We start from the raw sequence: 20,503 nt of genomic DNA on the forward strand, positions 1-20,503 counted from the left end.
AACACCTCCATATATGTTGTACTCTCCTCCCCAACATAAGCTCAAGGTTCATGAGGAAGGAAACACTTTCATAGTATGTTCATTTAACCTCAGTGAGAATGCATTCTGATCATAAGTTCTGAGAACTTGAAATAAGCTTTAGGTACAATGGCTCCCATTTTAAACACCAGGTACAATGACTACATCATGAGAAGCTGATCTCAACCTCAGTGTTAGACCCACTAGGCAAGAGAAAGAGTTTGAACAGAGAAATTACTCTAATAAGTGATGCTATTTTATTTTATTTTTTTTTTTTTTTAAGATTTTTTATGTATTTATTTGACAGAGAGAGACACAGTGAGAGAGGGAACACAAGCAGGGGGAGTGGAAGAGGGAGAAGCAGGCTTCCCGCGGAACAGGGAGCCCGATGTGGGGCTCAATCCCAGAACCCTGGGATCATGACCTGAGCCGAAGGCAGATGCTTAACAACTGAGCCACCCAGGCGCCCCAAATGATGCTATTTTAAGAGAAATATTAAAAATATTCAGCTTTGATGGTCTTCAACGAGGAGACATAAAACTAGAAAAAGTGGAATTATTAATATGTGGCCAACCTTACATGCACCTATGTTATATGAAGGAATATAAATAATATTCTTTATAAATATTGATGTTAGGATTGAAATTCAGACTTCCTAATCCCACATCACCTCTGTCACAACAGACTGCCTCTCTGCAACACAAAAGAACCTTCTTTTACAGACGGACGAAGCCAAGAGATTACTATGTATTAAGTAGAAAAAGCATAACAAACTCAGGTTTTGTTCAGACTAGTGTAAACCAAATGAAAAGGTCAAATCTATAAAGGAGAAAAAGTGGTATGGATCTAGGTAGATGCACATCACTGAATTTAGCTGGGGAACACCTCAGTAGACCCAGAGATGGATCCATGACACCAGGATCTTATTTGATGTTTTCTGGTATAAACAAACTTGTGTGGATTGATTGGCTAAGAAGGAGGTTGTAAAGAACCAGGCAGAGGGTCAGGGGATGGTTAAGTGGGCCTGGTGTCAAGAAATTCAGAAGGGAAATGGAATGCTGACCAGGGAATACATTCAGAAGTCCAACTGCAGCATTTGGCCAAAAAAAAAAGAACACTTTAGAAAAAGACTGAGATAAGCCCACACATTTGCTTCCAGGCCAGTAGCAGATGGACTCACTCTAAACCTCTAGGTGCCCCTGCAAAGGTAAGCACCCTGTTGACCTGAGGTTGCAGTAAAGGGCTTCAGCTGTTCCAAGTGAGAAATACGTTGTTGGACTATTCTGAATTAAGTTATCCTAAACATGTACGTACCTTCTGGAATGCAGCCCTCGGCCTTTTTGTCCTTGGCTGATCTTGGGGTATTGGAGGAAGACCATACAATGCAAAAGCAGAATGGGGGATTGCCAATGCCCTGTGACTGAAGAAGGAAGGGAGACTTCCTCTTCCTTCAGATTCCTGCCACCGATATGCTAGTGTCCGGAATGTCATTCTTTCTTTGGGTTATTGTCACTTTCCAAAGATCTCATCTATCTTTTATCTAGCTATTACTCTGCCCACCTCTCTTCCTATCAGATCTAGCTTAACTTGCAATAATGTCTGAGAAGGATGACCACTTTTGCCAACATATATGATTCTCAGCTTCCACAGAAACAATTTATCACATGAGAAAAAACGGACAGGTAGGTTTTTAAAATAGAAGAGGAGTCAGTTGGAAAGTATGAGAATCCAGAATGAGAGAGGGGAGAGAGACAGAGACAGAGGGAGAGGAAGAAGGGGAGGGAGCAAGGGAGAGAGAGAGAGGGCTATGTTATTTGGGGCATGTGAAGATGCAGGAACAGTAGAAAAATAGTACAGTCTCTGTCCTTTCCAGCATGTCTGTTCTGTGCCAGGCACTGTGCCAACTGCTTTCTACATAGCATCGCATGAACAACCCCCTCAAGTAGTTGTGGTTTTCTTTATTTCAAAGATGAGGGACTTGAACTGAGAACTGAATGCTAGTTACTCAGCGAATGAGAAACAAGTTCTGTTTTCACTGTTCCAAAACCCTTTCCCTCTCCTCTGTGTTGGTCTCTTTCCAGAACATCCCCAAAGACTCACCCTGCCTTGTAGAAGCACACATGACAGCGCTGAAAGAAATGTATGATCCCTATAGCCCAACCTTCCCACTTTACAGATGGGAGGCCAAGGAAGTCTTATGAGCCACATGCATACTGAGCAAGGCCCAAAGCTGGGCAAGAAACCAAGCCTACTCCCTTCACTTCCACTCTAGAGTGTTCTTACTGGGTCTCAAGGGAAGTGTCAAGACCACAATTGAAGAGGACTTGCAGCCCATCCCTGGGTTTTTCATGGCATCCCTCTGCTATGGCATGCACAGATTACACTGTGCACTTCAAGAACACTGCATCCAAACATTTTTTAAGTTCTTTTGTTTTGCCATCTTTTTTTTTTTTTAACACTACACTCACTTGTAGAAAACTATTATTTTCTATTTTGTTTTACTTCTGTCCTTATAAATATTGGGTAAATATTGAACTTACACAAAACAAATAAACAGTGACAACAATATCCAAAGAAACCATTTGTCTCACTTCTGCTTCTGTTGTCTCCTTGCTTTTAAGTTTGTGTTTGCTCTAACCCACCAGTATTCTTGAACTCAAAAAAACCATTTTTTTAAACTTGAAAAGTTTGCTTGTAAGTGCTCTGAATATGTTTACTAGGAAAAAATTTTAAATAAAAATCATTGTTCAGATGTCATTCATGTCAATCATTTTTCTGCAATAGCAGGAGAGTAGAAATAATTGCAATCATGTGTACTTGAAGGATGTAAGGCAGGGGAAAAAAATAAATTATTTCAACAAGAGTCTGGAAGTGCCCAACATTTCCAAAGACCATCGTCAGCCCATCCATTTCTCCAGAAAAACCAGTGACTACTCCTCCAACAATGCTTCCAATTACACAACACCCACATTCCTAGTAATCATTCCCTCCCATCATCACCATAAGCATACCCACACAATCCCACTCATTGCTCATTTCACCAACTCTCTCCTCATGCCAGACACCCATCCTGGCAGAAGGATCGGGCTGATCAACAGGGCCTGAAGCAGCTGCAGAGCCAATTCAGTGTCAGATCTGAACTGCATCAAGGCCAGTGGGGCACGTGGGATAACTTGCCATGACCACATGAAACGTGAAAGGTGTTCCTGGTAACTTTCTCCCCACAGAGGCTTTGCCAGTACAAAACGCAAGGTCCTTGAGAAGAAATTAACAAGGAGTACAAAGAAAACAGCTAAGGGGCAGATGGGTTTTACTGAGTTTTTGCCCCAGCTCGAGAAAGCTGACTTTTAGCCATCTAGAAGAATAAACTCAAAACTTGCGTTGGAGGACCCTGTCACCTACCATAGCACTCAGCGCAGTAAAAACTGACTACTAAGTCATTTTCTTGGTAAGCATTTTGCCCACCTACAAAAGAAGGGCTCACACCCTTTCCCTCTTTTTCCTTCTCCTTCATGTACCCAAGAACTTCCTGAAGCTCAAATTCCTCGTCCTTGTTTAGTTGCACTCTCCGTGCAGAAGTGCTTTGCGGTGTTTGGGGAGGAATGGGGGAGGATTGATATTAGACTTTGCATTGGGGCCCATTTTTACATTTCATGACGCTGGCTGCAAGAGGATTTCAGTAATCAGAACCTGTTACTTCTCTAGTAGGACCAAGTACCAGCCAACGATTTTTCACATACATTTATAAAAACAATTTTCACAACACCCCATTGTATAAATGAAGAAATTGCCTCGGAGATCTTACTAAGGCTCATATAAAGTCTTTAATCATCTACTTGTTTGATGTTTACTATAAACAGGAAGGTGCTCCACCCAGATCCCTCTTCAAGGAAAGACTTGCTGTCCAGCGGCATCGACCGCAGTCAACAGAGAGCTTCCTGCTGTTGGCTTCTTCAGCATCTGCTCTGCTGCAGGAAGCTGACTTGCCCTGTGAGCCCCCTTTCCCAGGGCAGCATGAATCCAGGGACTGGGCACGATCAGGAAATAAAGACTTGGCCATTTTGGTCCAACACTTTACACGCTGATGGACAATACTCACTCCAGAGCTCTCTGCCAGGTTGGCCAAGGCTTTGGCAAGTCTACATGGCAGTTTGATTTCTACCTCTGCCCAATCCTGCTTCCTCTTACTTCTTTCACGGGCGTTACTCTCTACTAACTGTCTTGCATTCCAACCTCTATCTCAACGTCTGCTTCTAGGTGACCCAATGGCTGGCACACACACAACTATTCTCTCTTTATCCAGATCCAGCCTAGACTTTGGTACTCAGCTGGCCTGACAAGGAATATACAGTGCATAGGTGAATCCTTATCACATCCAGCTGCAGCTGGTGCTACCCCAGTTCCACTGCCCCAGACCCTTGGGGGCAGGTTTCTATTCCAGAAGGTGAAAGACAGCGTTTCTCCCAAGTTTCCAGGGACTCTGCCCTACTGCATCCATGTCTTTTAAACTCAGGTTGTCTCATACCAGATTAACCAATATCAACTTTCAGATGGTGCTGATGATGTTCACTATCTTTTCTCGGGTCTCAAACAAATGCCTGTTGAAAACTGTGAACTTAGTAGTTCAAGGTGGTCATGTACAAGACAATACACTTTTGCAATTAAGCATAACTTCCTGTCTGTGTTGCCTAACAGAACACCGTATGAGTGAAACCAAACACACCCCATGCACCACCATTGGTTTTATCCCTTGCTTTGATGTCTGCCAAATGGTTACTAATAGACAGACTCAATCCTTTACTGAAGATTCCACATCTCTCCTTTACCTTCTAGATGAACTGGTCTTTTAATGGCAGATGTTCTTTGAATATGCTCTATGTGCATCCTCTTGGAAGTCCAGGCCTTTGTTCCCTGTCCTGTGACAGGAAGATATCGAATCTATAATGGAAAGTTTCCAGTAAATGGCTGTGGTTGCCTAGTAACCAAGAAGGACTAGCCCAAGAGATGAAAATGGGCAAAAACCGGTCCAGATTACAACTCTGGAGGCAATATTTGTATTTGCTGCATCTGTGCTGCATCTTTGTGGATAAGCCAAACTCAGGTCCCCTTGTCTTCTCACCCATACGATAATCCCTCGGCAATAAACGCCTCTTAAGTTGTTCTCTGTAGCTCACTTCTTTTTTCCCCCACAGATAGAATATAGCTGATGCCCATTCCCTGAGCATGATTCCCTATTTTCAAGTTTACTAATAACTACTGACCAATGATTTATTCATTCGTTGTTTCATTTCTTTAACAAATATTACTTCATAACCAACTTAGGTCCTCCAGTGGAGTTCTCTTAACTAAGCTACCCTCCATAGGATTCCCATGCCACCCCCTCCCATGAAAATTCTACATCAGACTCAAGAGATGTTTAACTTTCAACTGTTCTTCCCTGTAGCTTCTCCATTTCCCTAAGGACCACGTTCACTTAGTTGCTCAGGCCAGATACGGGGTACTTATCCTTGATTGCTCCTTCTCCTCCATTATCCACATCTCTCCATCCATTTATCCATCCCAAGATCTTTCAATTATAATGTTTCAATCTATGTTTCAATCTCTCATAAGTCCATATTCTTTTCTCCAGCTCTGCAGGGGCCATCCAAGGGCAAGCCACAATATCTCTCACTACTTCAATAAAATCCATTCTGAAATGTTTGCTTCCTCTCCTGTCCTGTTCAACTCCTTTCTCCACTGAGTGAGCAGACAGAGGGAGCAACTTAAAAGCTACAGCAATTTATATAACTTCACTGTTTCATTCAGTTTGATAGCATCCAGTAGCACTTAAAGAAAAATCCAAAAATCAGTGCGATGTTCTATACAGTCTTGAGTAATTCAACACTTGCCTCCCTCTCCCGTCCCTCCCTGCCCCCTTCACTCACTCCTGTGCGGCCATAATGACCTTCTAGTTTCTCAGCCAAGCACTTGCCAGCTTCCATGCCTCTGTGTTTGCTCTTCTGTCTATCTGCAATGCCCTTCCCCTGGATACTTTTCATTCTTCAGATTTCTACCTATATGTCATCACTTCAGAGAGCTTTCTCCAACCACCTTATCCAGAACAGGCCACTGACCTCCACACATGGCTATCCTTTATTATAGTACCCATCACTTTCTTTCATAGAATTTCTTCCAATTCATGATTAACAAATGTATTTGTTTATGCAATATCTGTCTCCTCCACCAGACTATGAGTTCCAGGGGGCAAGCAACACCTTTCTTCTTCAATGCATATTCTTAGCACCCAGCACAGGGTCTCACCCGTAACTTTTTGAATGAATGAACCTTCTTTCTCTTCAGACCCCTTCTCCAGGCTCCCATCACACACCATGGTGCTGCTCTCATGTTTAATCCTCTCCCCCAGTCCGCGCAATCCCATCTTCATAACACTGCTGTGTCAGTCCCTTCTCTCCATCCCCTATGCTGTGGCCTTAATTCAGACACTTGTCATTCAACACTTGGACAACTACAATACTCTCCTAGCAGGTCTCCCTGGCTCTCCTTTCTCCCTCTCTATCCTCCATACCCTGTCAGAGTGACCTTTCCAATATGCAAATCACACGGAGGCTAAAAACCTTCAAATGGCTCCCTGTGGCCTACAGGATAAAGTTCAAACTTCTTAGCATGACATGCAAGGCACTCTGCAATCTCACTCTGCCTTCTCTCTTTCATCTCTCAGTCCTCTCTGACCGCTCCCATGTCCACAGTCTCGAAACATTCCTTCCTTCCCACCTTCTAGCCCTTCCTACCTCCTACATGCCTCCTAATTCATTCATTTCCCTGCCTCTCCACAGTTGCCAGGCTCACTTCCTCTGGCCTGGATGACCACATCCTTCTCTCTAATTGCACATCGCCCTGACCAATCCTTTTTCTAAATAGCAGTGAGGGAGCTTTCACACCCCCAATTTAATCATGGAAACATCTGCCAACTCTCCTCCTTGCTTAAAATCCACAGATAGAGGTTAACAGGTCCTGCAAGAAACAACCCCTGGGTATTCTTCCCACGCTACCCTTCCTGATCTCTCTGTACTCAGAGCCACTGTCACGCTCCTTCCTGTCTCAGGGCCCTTGCTCTTCTTTCCTCACCTGTCTGAAATACTCAGGGACGCCTTCTCCCCAAGGCTACTCCCCCTTGATCAATTTTCTTCCTAGGCAATGCCAAGATACCCTGAGTGTCCTCTTAAAGCTCTCTGCATTTTTTTTTTCAAAGCTCTAATCCACCCACGGAGGCTTGGGATATGGGAGAAAGAGCAAGTTCTCCAAGAGGATACAATGAGTTCCAGACCATAAGCTTGGGGAAAGAGTAGGAGGATGAGGGTCACTGGATGCAAGACTCTGGAGGCTGTTCTTTTGGCTGTGGGTGCTCTCTGTGTTCTATGGAAGATGCTGCAGAGGTCTTACAATCATTGTTCTATAATATTTTCCATAATTTCTAGGGGTTTGATACAGAAGAGGGAGGCCGCAGCATGTGCTCAGTTCAAAGTGGAAGGGATTAAAATCATGGCATTTTGTCCATTTGTTTAGGTTTTGTTTTTTAAAGTTTTCAGAATATCTTCTTCATCTTTTTTTGGGGGGGAGGTCTATTAATAAAAGGGATTTTTCATCAACTCCCCTAACCTGTTCATTAAATAATCATTCATTCATTCATTCATTTATTCACTCAGCAAGCGCTCACTGGACACCACATCCTTTCTTAGGGGCAAGGAGGAGGAGAATGGTCTCTACTTTGGCAGGGGCACGGGGATGAAGGAAAAACCACCTTTGCATCCTAGGTTTCCAAGAGACTGGAAAGCAGGTAAAGATCAAGTTGTTCAAGTCCAGAGCAAAAGGTAACAAGTAAGAGCCATCTGAAGGGGAGAGTGAGGCAGGTACAGAAAGGCAGAGTCAAGAATCCTAGGGGCAGGACCATTCAGCTGCAGAGAACCTCATGCTCCTTTAGCTAAGTCAGTGGTCGGAAAAGTATCTCTTTGAGGGCTTGGCAGGTTCCTATAAACAAATGCATGAGATCAAGCCCCACTAGGCAGTGCCATTTGGCTCCAGATGAATATTGTATTCCTAGCAGAATTAAAGTTGGTGGCCAAGAATCCTGGGGACTGCAGCTGTTGCTGATAGAGAAAGCAGGCAAGGGTTGGTCAGGACTTAGGATCCCTGCAAAATTCTAGGAAGACAAAAGACTAGAGTACCAGACAAGGACACTAGACAGAGTCCCAACCCTATGGATTTAGCCAGCAGGACAGGTGTGGAACAGGGATGCGTAAGACACATCCCCAAACTGGATCTGTTATCATCTCTTGGTTCTAAGCACCAAATACAAGCAAACTCAGACTGTGCATTAGACACTCAGCTCTGAGCAAAACCTGCCTCCAGCTGTGGCAAGGCGAAGCGGCAGATGGAAGAGCCAGGGCAACGGGGCTGACGTGGTGCCCATCCCTCTGCCCCCTCGCCAGCCTGTCTTCCTGCAGGGGCCCCAGGGAGGACAATCATCTCTGTGAATCAGGGCCTACTGCCTCCATTTGTTAAGACCTTCCTTCTGTCCTTTTTAAATATCACTGTTAATACCCCCTGTGGCACTCTCTTGGTCCTTTACCCTTTCATCCAGATATTATTAAAAACCAGTGTCAAAAATGGAATTCTCCAAAGACCTTGTAAAAGTCAGCTCTGAGGCCAGCTGCACAGGGCACGGCCCCGTGATAGGGGCGAGCCACTTCCTAAGCTGCGATTTTTGCAGCACACGCTTTTACTTATAGACCCTATGATGGAAAACCTAGAGCGAGCTCCCCTCCCGTGCCCTCCACTGCACCCTTCCTGGGCTTCAAACCATTCTTAGAATTCCACCATTTTTATCCAACCTTCTAGAAGCTTCAAACTCACTCCTTCCATTTTTTATGCATAATATCCTCCCAAGGTTCCCCCACCGCCAACCTCACCCTCCCTCTCCCCCACACACAAATATTCTTTTATACATTTTTGGAACATCAGGTATGTGTCCTGCTCTAGGACTCCAATGAGTGGCCCCTTTAAGACTAACTGAGATATTTTGGCATGCAGATCAGAACATTTTGAAGGAGCAGTTTTAATTCAGCAGTTGTGATGTGGAAGCAAAACATATAAAATGGTGTTATATAGCTAGGTGATGTGTTGTAATGCCATGAATTTAATCCACACTAACCAGGCACAAAAGATAATGACATTTATCCCCCCCAACTAAATTAAACCTAGCTTCAATATGTTTAAAAGAAAAATCAATCTCTGTTATATTTAGTGACCCTTCCACCTTCCCAAGGTCATGAAGTAATGGTAATAATAGTAATTATTATTTTATTATAATTAATGAAATATGGTAAACATGTGACACTTGCTAAGTTTCAGGCACTATCCTAAGTGCTTTGTCTCACTTATCACAACAACCTTATGAAGATAAGTACTAGAATTTTTATCTGTTTTTCAGATATTGAGGCACAAAAGACTTCCAGCCCAAGCCCACAGAGTAAACGGAAAAGATGGAGCTAGAGGCTTGTTCTAGAATCTGCTCTTACCAACCATGGGAAACAAAAATCCTAGCACTTAAAAGATTATCTGGGAAAAGGAAGAAGGGCTTTATCCTTAATCCAAGATGTCCACCATTGTCAGCCTTAGTCTCCTGTTCCATGGGGTAGCTTCTGACCTCTGGCCCCTCATGGGGTCCTCCCCCTGACCACAGGCCCAGGCACAGAGTCTTGGTCAAAGGCTGTGGGTCCTGGTGTCCAGCTTCCCCAGTCTCCCACTGAGACTCCCAATCCAGGGCACTGTGAATAATTAGGGCATGGGTCTCCAGGTCCCATGAAAATCCACAGTGACCAACTTTTCCCTAATTGCATACTGAAGCTAAGGCTACTCCCATCCTTGACTCAAAGCATCAGTCTCTAGAGTCTCACCTTCTGTGCCAATCCAGAACAAACTCCCCAAGGGAGCCTGAAACACAAAGACTACTTTACTTCCTTCTTGCTAGTGCGGATTTGGGAGTGAAGGATGAGAGCCCTCCTTCCTGAAGAATATACCTGATTCACTCCACCATGGTGAATGTACAGTATTTTTTCCTTGTCTTTAAGACTGAGGAATGTGGCACAGTCCTCTTGGAGCCACACCATACCCCTCACCCCCTCGCTGAACCTGACTCTCTCCCCTCCATTCTACCCCATCCCATCACTTCTAAGCCTCCTGCACCCCACAAATTAAAGAGTTGCAAAAAAAATTGCATCTGCATTTTGAAAATGGTAAATAAAGGGAAAGAATCAAGCATTATTTATTCTGCTTTTTCTATATAAACTGTTCCTCCTAGTAACCAAATAGTTGAGGATGGGATGTATCCCTCTGGGAGAAGTATCACATATAAATGCAGGTAGAACAAAAAAATATCACCACTTTGTAAGCCCTAATGAATTAGAAGATCTAAATAATAACCATGAATGGCTGCCAACATCACCAAACAGAGACCACCAGGCATTCCTTCTTTCCCAATAAAACAAAAATGAAAACAACCAAGAAGCCTGAATCTGACCAAGTCTCTAGGTCTGTGCTCTTCAGCACAGAAGTCACTAGCCACAGGTGGCCAGTGGGCACTCCCAATGTGGCTAGTCCTAATCGAGATGAGTTCTAAGTGTAAAATACACACCAGATCTGTAAGATTTAGTACAAAAAACAAAATGTAAACTATCTCAATAATTATATTGAGTATATGTTGAAATGGTAACATTTGGGGTATATTGGCTTAAATAAATATATTATTAAAACAAAAAAAAGGGGGGAGCGCCTGGGTGGCTCAGTCCCTTAAGTGTCTGCCTTTGGCTCAGGTCATGATCCCGGGGTCCTGGGATCGAGTCTTGTATCGGGCTCCCTGCTCAGTGGGGAGTCTGCTTCTCCCTCTGCCCCTGCCCCTGTCCCCCATGCTCTCTCTCTCCTCTTTCTGTCTCAAATACATAAATAAAATCTTTAAAAAAGATTAAAAACCAAAAAAAAAAAATTCATCTGTAAACATTATCACATGCCTTCCGTCTGAGCCTAGAGACTAGAGTCTAATTGTTTTTAGAAGCAAGGGCAAGGTTCAAAGTAAGAAATAAAGGCCAAAATTGGGGTAAAACTTGGCAACAGGTAAAATTCAGCATTGGATTCAGGTTTGCTTTTTTGAACTGGTAATAATGTATCAGGTTCTATCCAAATTGCCCTGCTTCAAAATGGAAATATACAAAACCATGTGCTCAGGATAGTATGATGAATGGGAGGAGGTGGAAACAAGAGGGGAAATCTTCAAGAAAGGCCCCATGGCAATAACAAAATGCCAATAGAGATGGTCTGGACTGTTCAGGTTGCATTGCCAACTAGGCCTCCTGTTAGCTCCCACTGGCTTTGGCCTTGAATTCCTTGTTGGAGTTTTCCTCTTCCCATCTCCCAGCTGAGTTCTGGGCCTCTGCCTCATCCCCACCTCTGTGACAGAGAATGCTGCTTGGGTATTTGTTCCAAGACAATTGCAAAATTCAAAAACTCCAATGCAAATTATTACTTGGCATGAATGTCACACAAGAAGCTAAGCTCAGTGCTGGGCTACAGATCTCTGTCCCATTCTTAGCACAGGGAATATGGCACGAAGGGTGTGCTGCCGAATCACCCAGCCTGGCTTCGGATTCCTGTTCCATCACTTACCAGATTTTCCAAATCAAGCTTTTCTAGATATGTGCAGAGGGTGAGTAAAGATAATATCTAGAGTACCTTCCACAGTCCCTGGCTCAGAGGTGGCGTTGCTGTAATGCTCATAGAGCTTGAGTTTCCAGGACCTTCATGGGCAGCAGCCCCTTCCAAAGCCCTCGGAGGGGCCTTAGGAAGGAAGATTCATTAATAATTTTATTCTCCTTCTTCAAGGTCTTAAAAAATTTACTTAAACTCAGGTCCCACAAAACATGCATCTATCCCAACTTTGGCCCATTTTAGCTCTTAACAAATGTGTCCATCTATCCTGTCCTCACTCATATTCCCTTCAATCTTCCCCTAGTATCCTCCTTTGCATGTCTACATGGTCAAATAATACCTGCTCTTCCCATTTTCCATCTTTCCTAGGCCCTGCTTATGTATGTGGCAGGCAGAATAATGGCCTCTCAGAGATGCCCACAGTCTAATCCCTGGAACCTGTGAATATGTCACCATGTGGGGCAAAGGGGCTTTTTACATGTGCATAAGGTCTTGGACCTTGAGAGGGACCCTGAGATGTAAGACTATCCTGGATTACCCAGGAGGACCCAATCTCATCACATGAGTCCTTAAAGAAGAAAATTTTCCCGGCTGAGGTCAAAAAGAGATGCACCCTTGTTGGCTTTGAAGACGGAGGACATGGCCACAAGCCAAGAAAGGAGAGTATGCCACTAGCAACTGGAAAGACAAGGAGATTGGGTTCCAGAAGGACCATAGCCCTGCTCACAAATTAATGTTAGACCTCTGACCTCCAGAGCTATAAAATTATAAATTTGTTTTTTTTAAAGTAGCCAAGTTCGTGGCAATCAGTTATGGTGGTGATAGAAAACAAATACAATGCAAATATCTGTTTTCTGTTTACTCTCCTGGTGCCTTGTCCCTTGTTTATCAATCTGTACCTTCTAATAATTCTCTCTTTTCTCTTTGAGTCATGCATGGTGGGAGCTGGGCTTACTCTCTTGCACCCACCCCCTTGACATGATTTGTAAGTGTCCTCCTCTGAGATGGGTTGGCCTGAATTCCAGTTTCATCAGTGAGCACCCTGATACTTTAAAAATCTATTACCAAGAGGCAGCCCTGCTTTAAGGGACAATTCTCTGCCATCAGTGAGAAGCTCAAAGGTTCAGTCTCCAATTCCCTACCTTCCTCCTATGTGACCCTTGGAGACTTCACTAACCTGCCTGAGCAGGTTCTGTCCTAGAACAGAACCACAGGGCATTCCTTTCCATTGCCTTGATTGTGAGTCCTGTGAAGATACCCATCCAACCAGTAAAAACAGACATTTTACAAGACTCTGAATCTAAAATCTGTTTTATCTTCTCTCTGTCTTGCTTTATAACGCAGTCTTAAGTGTGTTTGCCAGGCTGGTGTTGATGCTGATGGTGAGCAATGGGGGTCGCTGCTTGTTTAGTGCAGCTACATCCCTAGAAGCTCTGAAAAAGATCTAATTAGAGTTTGACAGCTCGCTGTGCTGGTGACCTGAGGTTAGATAATGATACCTGTGTCACAAGTTGTTGCAAAACGAAGTGGGGTAAGTCGTGGAAATTGCAGGGCCTGCACGTGGGAGGCTTCCTCTGATGGAATTCCAACTCTAGGAGTAAGCCTGTCACTCTTTTGTCAGGAGCTTGAGTGTATTTGAATACTTACAAAATCACCTCCTGGGCTTTGCATTTGCAAAATGAATTATCCGAATCCTCTTAGTGGATCCTCTAAAGGAGAGTCTATATGCAAAAGTGCTTTGGGAAGGTAACAAATGCTAGCTGTTACTGTAAATTCAATTTTCTAATTATCTATTCATCCTTGTAAATCTTTTCTTCCCAGAAGAGAAGTGCCCTGTTAGTGGAGTGTGGTATGAAATGATACAACCTGTTGGGAAGGAAATCTAAATTTTCATTTTTGCCGATTGGGTTCTTCCCTCCATGATACCTGAAGTTCACGCCTGGAATGCTGCACGGAAAGCTTTAGGGAAAGGTGGAACGGAACTGGCTTTCCTTTCCGCCTCCCTAGATAGTGAGGAGACAAACAGCAAGTTGTGAGTGTTTCTTTTTTGTCTTTGAAGCGTCGGTCACTGTTGAAGAGTCCGTGCTGGGCTGTTGTGGGTTTTGACATCAGGCTGACCTGAGATCAAACCCCAGGACTACCTCTTGAATGATAACGGGAACACTGACTAACCACTCTTGAGGTAAACTTTCTCTAGTATAAAATAGGAATTATAATCAAACAATGGTGTAAGAGTGAAATGAAGTCATTTCTGTGAAGGAGGGTAGTATGGGGTCTGCAAAGGAGTGTTCCATGGGCATTATTTTCTTCTTTATTCTTTATGTGACCTCTCTAATTAGATTATTCAAACCAACGAAGCATTTGCTAAGCATAGTGGAGACAGGGGTGCTGAGAACACAATTCCTCCAGCCAGCACCATTAACAAGTGCAACATCCAGGGGGGAAACAAATGAGTAAAGCAACAATTATGATCTACTTTCATAAATACTTGATGACTGTGATCAGAAAAGTATTAAGTACCGCGGGAACACGTAGGCAAGATACCTCGATCCCATTGCAAGGTCTCCAAATGGATACCTAAATGCTGTGTCTGAGTTGCCCAGAGAAGAGAGGCAGGGTTCAGGGAGGTTTGGATTCCAGGCACAGGGATCATACATGGGTGTCCAGGGACCAGACACAAGAAGGCAAGGTGCTTTCAGAAAATCTGAGATCTTCATGTCAGATGGGGGTGGAAGGAATATGTTAGGGTGTGGATGGGTAGGTGATTTGGGGAAGGTACCAAAAAGTGAGGCTGCAGAGCTAGGGAGATCATGAATTATAATTATGAATTGTCACTATAATTAGGCTTTTTGGGTTTATCCACATGGGAGGTACCGCACAACTGTGTATATGAAATGACATGATTAGATGTTCTCTTTAGAAGGTCATGTTGGCTGCCTGGGGGGTCGAGACTAGAGGCAGGGAGAGCAGGGAGGAGGCCATGGCATGAATCCAGGTGCGAAGTGGTGGTGGTTAAATTAAGGCAATGACAATAGCAATGGTAAGAAATGAGTAGATTTGTGTGATAATAAAGCTGAATCAACAGGATTTGACGACTGGATGTCACCTCTGTGGGGAAGAAGTTGTCAGTGGTGATACTTGGGTTTCTCAACTGGGCAACTGGGTGAAAGGTGACGCTTTTTGCTGTGAAACTTTAAAGATGAATAATAGAAAGTGTCTGGTATACGAGGGGAAGGGGAGATTAGTAGAGCCAAGGAGAACTGTAAAGAGAGAGTTGGCTATATCTCTGAAATATACCAACATTTAAGGCACTATATGATAAAGGAATGTCCAAATGAGGCTGAGAAGGAATGGACAGAAGAAGATGAGAAAAATCAGGTGTGTGGGGGCTTGAGAGCTTTATTAGTCACTAATTCTATTTGCAAGCAACAGAATCCAACTCTAGCTGATGTGAGAAAACCAAACAAAACAGAAGAACTTACTGAAAAACCACTGGATAACTCAGGGAATTACTGGAAAAATCCTGAAAAGTAGGCTGAGAAACACAGAATGGGGTTCAGATGCTGGGGAAGCCCCAAATAAATCTGTGTGGTACAAAAGCCCAGAAGTCAGATTGTTGTAAAGAGGGTCGACATTAACAAATATTTTTAGATCAAGAAAAGAAAGATCTGCTTTGGCACAAGACTGCTGCTGGTAGATTTCGTGGAAGCCGAAGCCACATTTCAAATGGCTGAACCCTGGGAGCGTCACACATAGACAATAGATTCCCCATGCTTTACTTCATTTTTGCGACGTTTCCAAGCACTTCTCCCCACTTCTATTCCTTTCATGATTTGATTTGAGGTTTCATTTGTTATATGCCCTCAGAGGTGATTTCCCAGGGACAGGGAAGAAGGGAATCAGCAGAGGGACCAGGGAATCTGATTCCTCTACAACAAACTGTAATCGGGAAGAGCATCTATACACCAATTTCTCCCTGATGCTAGCATCATGATCCTTTTAGAAAATTAAGAATCACTTGGAGAAGAGAGAGGCCGGTATTGCCCACAAAATAGACACCATTCTCTGAAGAATAGCTTCTCCAATTTTGTTGTGCATTTGCTTCTCTTAAGGACTTGTAACACGAGTCTCTGGGCCCAGTGCTGAAGATCTGATTCAGTAGTTGGTGGTGGTACCCTGGCACCTGTATTTTTAACATCCTTTCCGGGTGGTAGGGATGCATAGGAAGTGTGAGCGCAGATGTAGCAGGCTCTTTTAGAAGGTGTACCTAGTGAAATAAACACCTGTGAGGAAGCACTCTTTACTTCTGTCAAGCAGCACCAGGGCTACCTTTGCTGAGTAGCCTGATGATCTGCTCTTGACTATAAAGACGGCCAGCTTCCTTCACAGTTCTTCAGATGTACACATGTTTCCCCACCTATGGCAGAATTGGTACAGGTCCATGGGACCCTACACAGAGATGTGTAAATTTCCCCAGTTGTCTGCAAAGTCCTGCAGGTGTGCTCAGCTTTCTCCAGGCATGGGTGAGGTTGCCCACCATCAGAACAGGTCCCCAGCTGGCCTCGCCCTTTCTCATCAGAAGTTCACACACTTAGATTCACACACCCATGTCCAAGGGTTCCTATTTACGATTGCTCAGTGGCCTACACCTGCATTTCTCTGCCTGGTGTGTGTCCTCTCCTCATGCAAACAGCTATCATTCTTGCTAATGTTCTCCAGAAAGTTAAAGTGAACCAACCCTGCCCTGCCCTGTCTCCACTGCAGACAAATTCATCACTGAATTTCCCTGAGGATACTGTTTCCAGATTGGTGTGTGCAAAAGCAAAAAGGGAAGCTCTGAAATAAAGAAAAATCCTCCCCCAACTGTACTGTTCTGCAGCTGTTTGGGCTGGTCTCAACCTATAGGCAGGGAAAAATTAAAAGTACTGGCTGGGTCTGAGATGCCTCTATTTACTGGCTTGTGGAGAAAGCAGGACTACTCATACTGCCACTAAACGAGGGGGGATTAGCCACTGATGGGGAAAATTTTCTTTAAAGAAGATCACAAGCCATTAATCTGGCCATGGATTGGCAGCACTCTCTCCACCCCGCTGGCCTAGAGGGCCAGAGCTTCATTAAGAATCACTGGGCTTGCCAGTGGCTGAAATAGATTGTCTTCTAACTGGAGCAGGGGAGAATCTAGGATTAGGGAAAAAGAACATCTAAAAATAATACATTAGAATCAGAACGAATGGGCAAATCCTCAGTAGATTGGGATCTAATGTTGGAGCACAATTCTCCTGCCCCTAGGAGGACTCCTGGCTCCTTCAGTGAAGTAGGCAAAGCTGAGCTCTCTCCAAGGAGATCGAGAGGCTGTAGAGACAGGAGGACAGAAGAAGAATGCACTTGCCATCCTCAGCAGTGAACTACACAGAGCGTCACTCGAAACAAGGACAGAGCAGCCTCTTGTGAGCTTGAGAATCCATAGGAACAGTGACCAGTTTAAATCATGGATGCCATTTGGTTTTTGTAGGCAGAGCCTTTTGCTTTCATCCCTGGATTTCAAAGCCACTCACAGCCATTAATTAGTTGTAAGCAATTCAGGCCTGTCAACTTTTCACACCTAATCAAGGGCTGATGTATGTCACCCCAAGGGATCCAATCGATAATTCCTCTGCACTCTCCACCGCCCTTTACCCTTCTCCCAGGTCAGTCTTTATTGCAAGCCTGACCCCCTTTTTTCTCTCACAGTATCTGATCCCCTTGCCCTGTGTCTACCCTTCCTGTTGTCTTCCCTCTCCCAGAGTTTCCCTTCCTTTTCATTTCCCTAGATGAGTTAACCGGGGAATTTGCAAGCCTAGGGATATGAGGCCGGGGTACAGAAATCAGTGGGCCCCACGGTTTCACAGCAAAAAGCCCAAATGAAGATGAGTTCATGATCAAGATTTTCCATTTCTCAAGGGAGGTGTTGCCCTGTGAGTAATGTGTGAATCTAACTCACCAGTCAGATGAACCATGGCCAACCCGCAGGCCTCCATCATGGAGATGTCCATCCCTCTCCCCGGCAGGGAGCCTGATTAGGAAAGGAGGTAACAAAAACAGCTCTGTGTCTTTAAACTGGCTCAAGCCCTTCCCAGCCCCTCCATACAGGCAAAGCTCCCTTCTATAGGTGTAAATCACTTAGAGCAAGCATGATAAATCTACTGCACGTTTTGTCACCCATCGCGATGCCCATGCAGACATCACTAATGGAGTGTTGTACTTTCCCCCGAAACAACCTCAGACCCAGAATTTCTCTCCAAAGAAAACGTGAACCCTCTTTGCCACCTCTGACATGGATCCTCATATGTGGCTGCTCACCCGGCTCACAGCCCAGTCCCTTTCTTGATTTTAGGTTTAAACTGGATTATTTTTCATATCTTTTTACTATAGTGTGTACTATCTTTTAATGTAATGTGTAATACAAAATTCTAGCAGTTTGGGGCACCTGGGTGGCTCAGTCAGTTAAGTATCTGCCTTCAGCTCAGGTCATGATCCCAGGGTCCTGGGATTGAGCCCTGCATCAGGCTTCCTGCTCCATGAGGAGCCTGCTTCTCCCTCTCCCTCTGCCTACAGCTCCCCCCTGCTTGTGCTCTCTCTCTCTCTGTCAAATAAATAAATAAAATCTTTTAAAATTTTCTAGCAGTTTTATAAGTTATGAAGCATAATCATGAAACGAATACTCATTAACTTACTAACCTAAAATAAGACTGAATATGAGCAGTGATTTCTATCAAAAGTTCCCCCCCCCATTCCATACACTGTCTCCATCTCTGAATTAATGGCTATCCTGAATTTTGTGTTTACCATACTCTTGCTGTTCAGTGCATTTTATATTTACTGTACGTATACAGGTTTTCCCGCTCTCCATAACTAGAACATTCCTACGAAATCTTGTAAGCTGAAATGGCATACAGCGAAGGAGCATTACCGTAATTTATATGGAAACATTTCTGAGCCTCCCAGGCCCCCACAATACCCTCTCTTAGGCTTTTCTGATACCTTTGGCCACATCTTGCTGCTGGATGCACAAAATAAATGGAGCTCACGCACAGAGGCTCACGGACAAGCTCAGCGCTGGGCAGCGGAGGCTGAGATGCTGCGCGTGGTCCCGGGGACGGCGCTGGGCGGCGCTCCTCACGCTGCTCTGCCCCGCGCAGGAGGAGGGGTGCGGCTGCCTCTGTAAAGGCCGCTGCCAAACCCACGCCAAACGCATTTCCACTTGTCCCGCTTTTTCATAAAAGCAAAAATCCTCTTTGGATTTCTGCGGGCCAGCCGGAACAGTTACCGTAGTAAAGTAGGTCTGTCGTAAAGTGGCGTAACGCAAACTTTCGAAAAGCGGGGAGGTACCTGTAAACAATTTTATCACAGAAGTATATAGTCTTAAACAATATTTACTTTAGGTTTGCTTAGTTTCTGAACTTTTAGGAATAATACACATGGTTTTGGGTACAGCAGTAGTTCATATATTCTCACAGATGTGAACTACTCCATTACGTAGATGCAACTCAATTTTTTTTTTTTTCTGGGTTCTATTAGTGTCATTAGGCCTTTGCAATCAGACCCGCTGTGATATTGCGATTTATAATAAGAAATGGATAGGTGGTTCACAGCTCCCAAAACCCTTGGAATTTCCTAAGTGATGAGAGCAATAAAGTTGTCCTTTGTTATGTTAATGAGGTGACTTTTGAACCTCACCTATGGTTGAGAGCTGGTTGCCAGGATAATCCACCAAGCAATTAGAGGCCTGGAACTTTCCCTCCTCGGAGGGACAGAGGGACAGAGACAGGAGAGGGGCTGTGGGGTTGAACCAATAGCTAATGGCCTATGTAATAGGGAAGTCTCCATAAAAACCCAAAAGGATGAGGTTTGGAGAGCTTGGAGGGGCCAGGAGAGGGGTGTCCTAGAGAGGGCATGGAAGCTTCGTGCCCTTCCCCGTACCTTGCCGGGTGCAGCTCTTCCATCTGGCTGTTCCTGAGTTGTATCCTTTTATAATAATCTGGGAATCTAGTGAGTAAAATGTTACTCTGGGTTCTATGAGCTGCTCTTGCAAATTAATCAAACCCAAGTAGGGGATCGTTGGAACCCCTCAATCTATAGCCAGTTGGTCAGAAGCACAGGCTGCAACCTAGGCTTGCAACAGGCATCTGAAGTTGGGTAGGGGGAGAGACTTGTAGGACTGACCTCAACCTGTAGGATCTGATGCTGTCTCCAGGCAGGTAGCGTCAGAATTGAGTTGTCTTCTAGCTGGTGTCCTGAGAATTACTTGGTGGTGTGAGGGAACACAGTGGAACTGGGTTCAGGAACCCAAAAGACCCGCTATGAAAATTCTCGAACGTTTTTTCATGGTTCAAATGTACAAGATTATTTTTAAGGTACATACTTCAGAATTTACCAGCATTTTTGCTTTTTTCATGCATTTTTACTTTGTTCTATTTTTTTTCTCTACTGGTTTAGAATTTATACACTTTATTTCTAGGATTTTAATGGTTACCCTTAGTATTTTAGCATATATTTAGCTATATAAACATTAAAGATAACCACTATGTTAAATCTTGTGACTAATAAAAGGATCTTAAACCTCGGAGTTCAGCTATTGCTGTCTCAACTTAAATACTGTTGTTCACTATTTAAAATTTGCCCTCTTAAACCCACAAATTAAACATTATTTTATTATTGCACAGAGATAATCGTTTATATATATATGCAT

General features: G+C 44.0%; 1 long non-coding RNA gene across 2 annotated transcripts in view; it reads right to left on the reverse strand.

Annotated features, from left to right (window-relative positions):
* Positions 1 to 19,065, reverse strand: part of LOC118531752 (uncharacterized) — a 358,190-nt gene extending 339,125 nt beyond the window's left edge. For both annotated transcript variants that reach the window (XR_004915383.2, XR_013441527.1), the window contains exons 1-2: positions 18,796 to 19,065; positions 17,756 to 17,827 (exon numbers count right to left, since the gene is read on the reverse strand). This is a non-coding gene — a long non-coding RNA (uncharacterized LOC118531752). The remainder of the gene's footprint in view (positions 1 to 17,755; positions 17,828 to 18,795) is intronic.
* Positions 19,066 to 20,503: the final 1,438 nt, after the last annotated feature.

The sequence above is a fragment of the Halichoerus grypus genome, chromosome 10 (assembly GCF_964656455.1).
Source record: "Halichoerus grypus chromosome 10, mHalGry1.hap1.1, whole genome shotgun sequence".
Lineage (NCBI taxonomy): Eukaryota > Metazoa > Chordata > Mammalia > Carnivora > Phocidae > Halichoerus > Halichoerus grypus.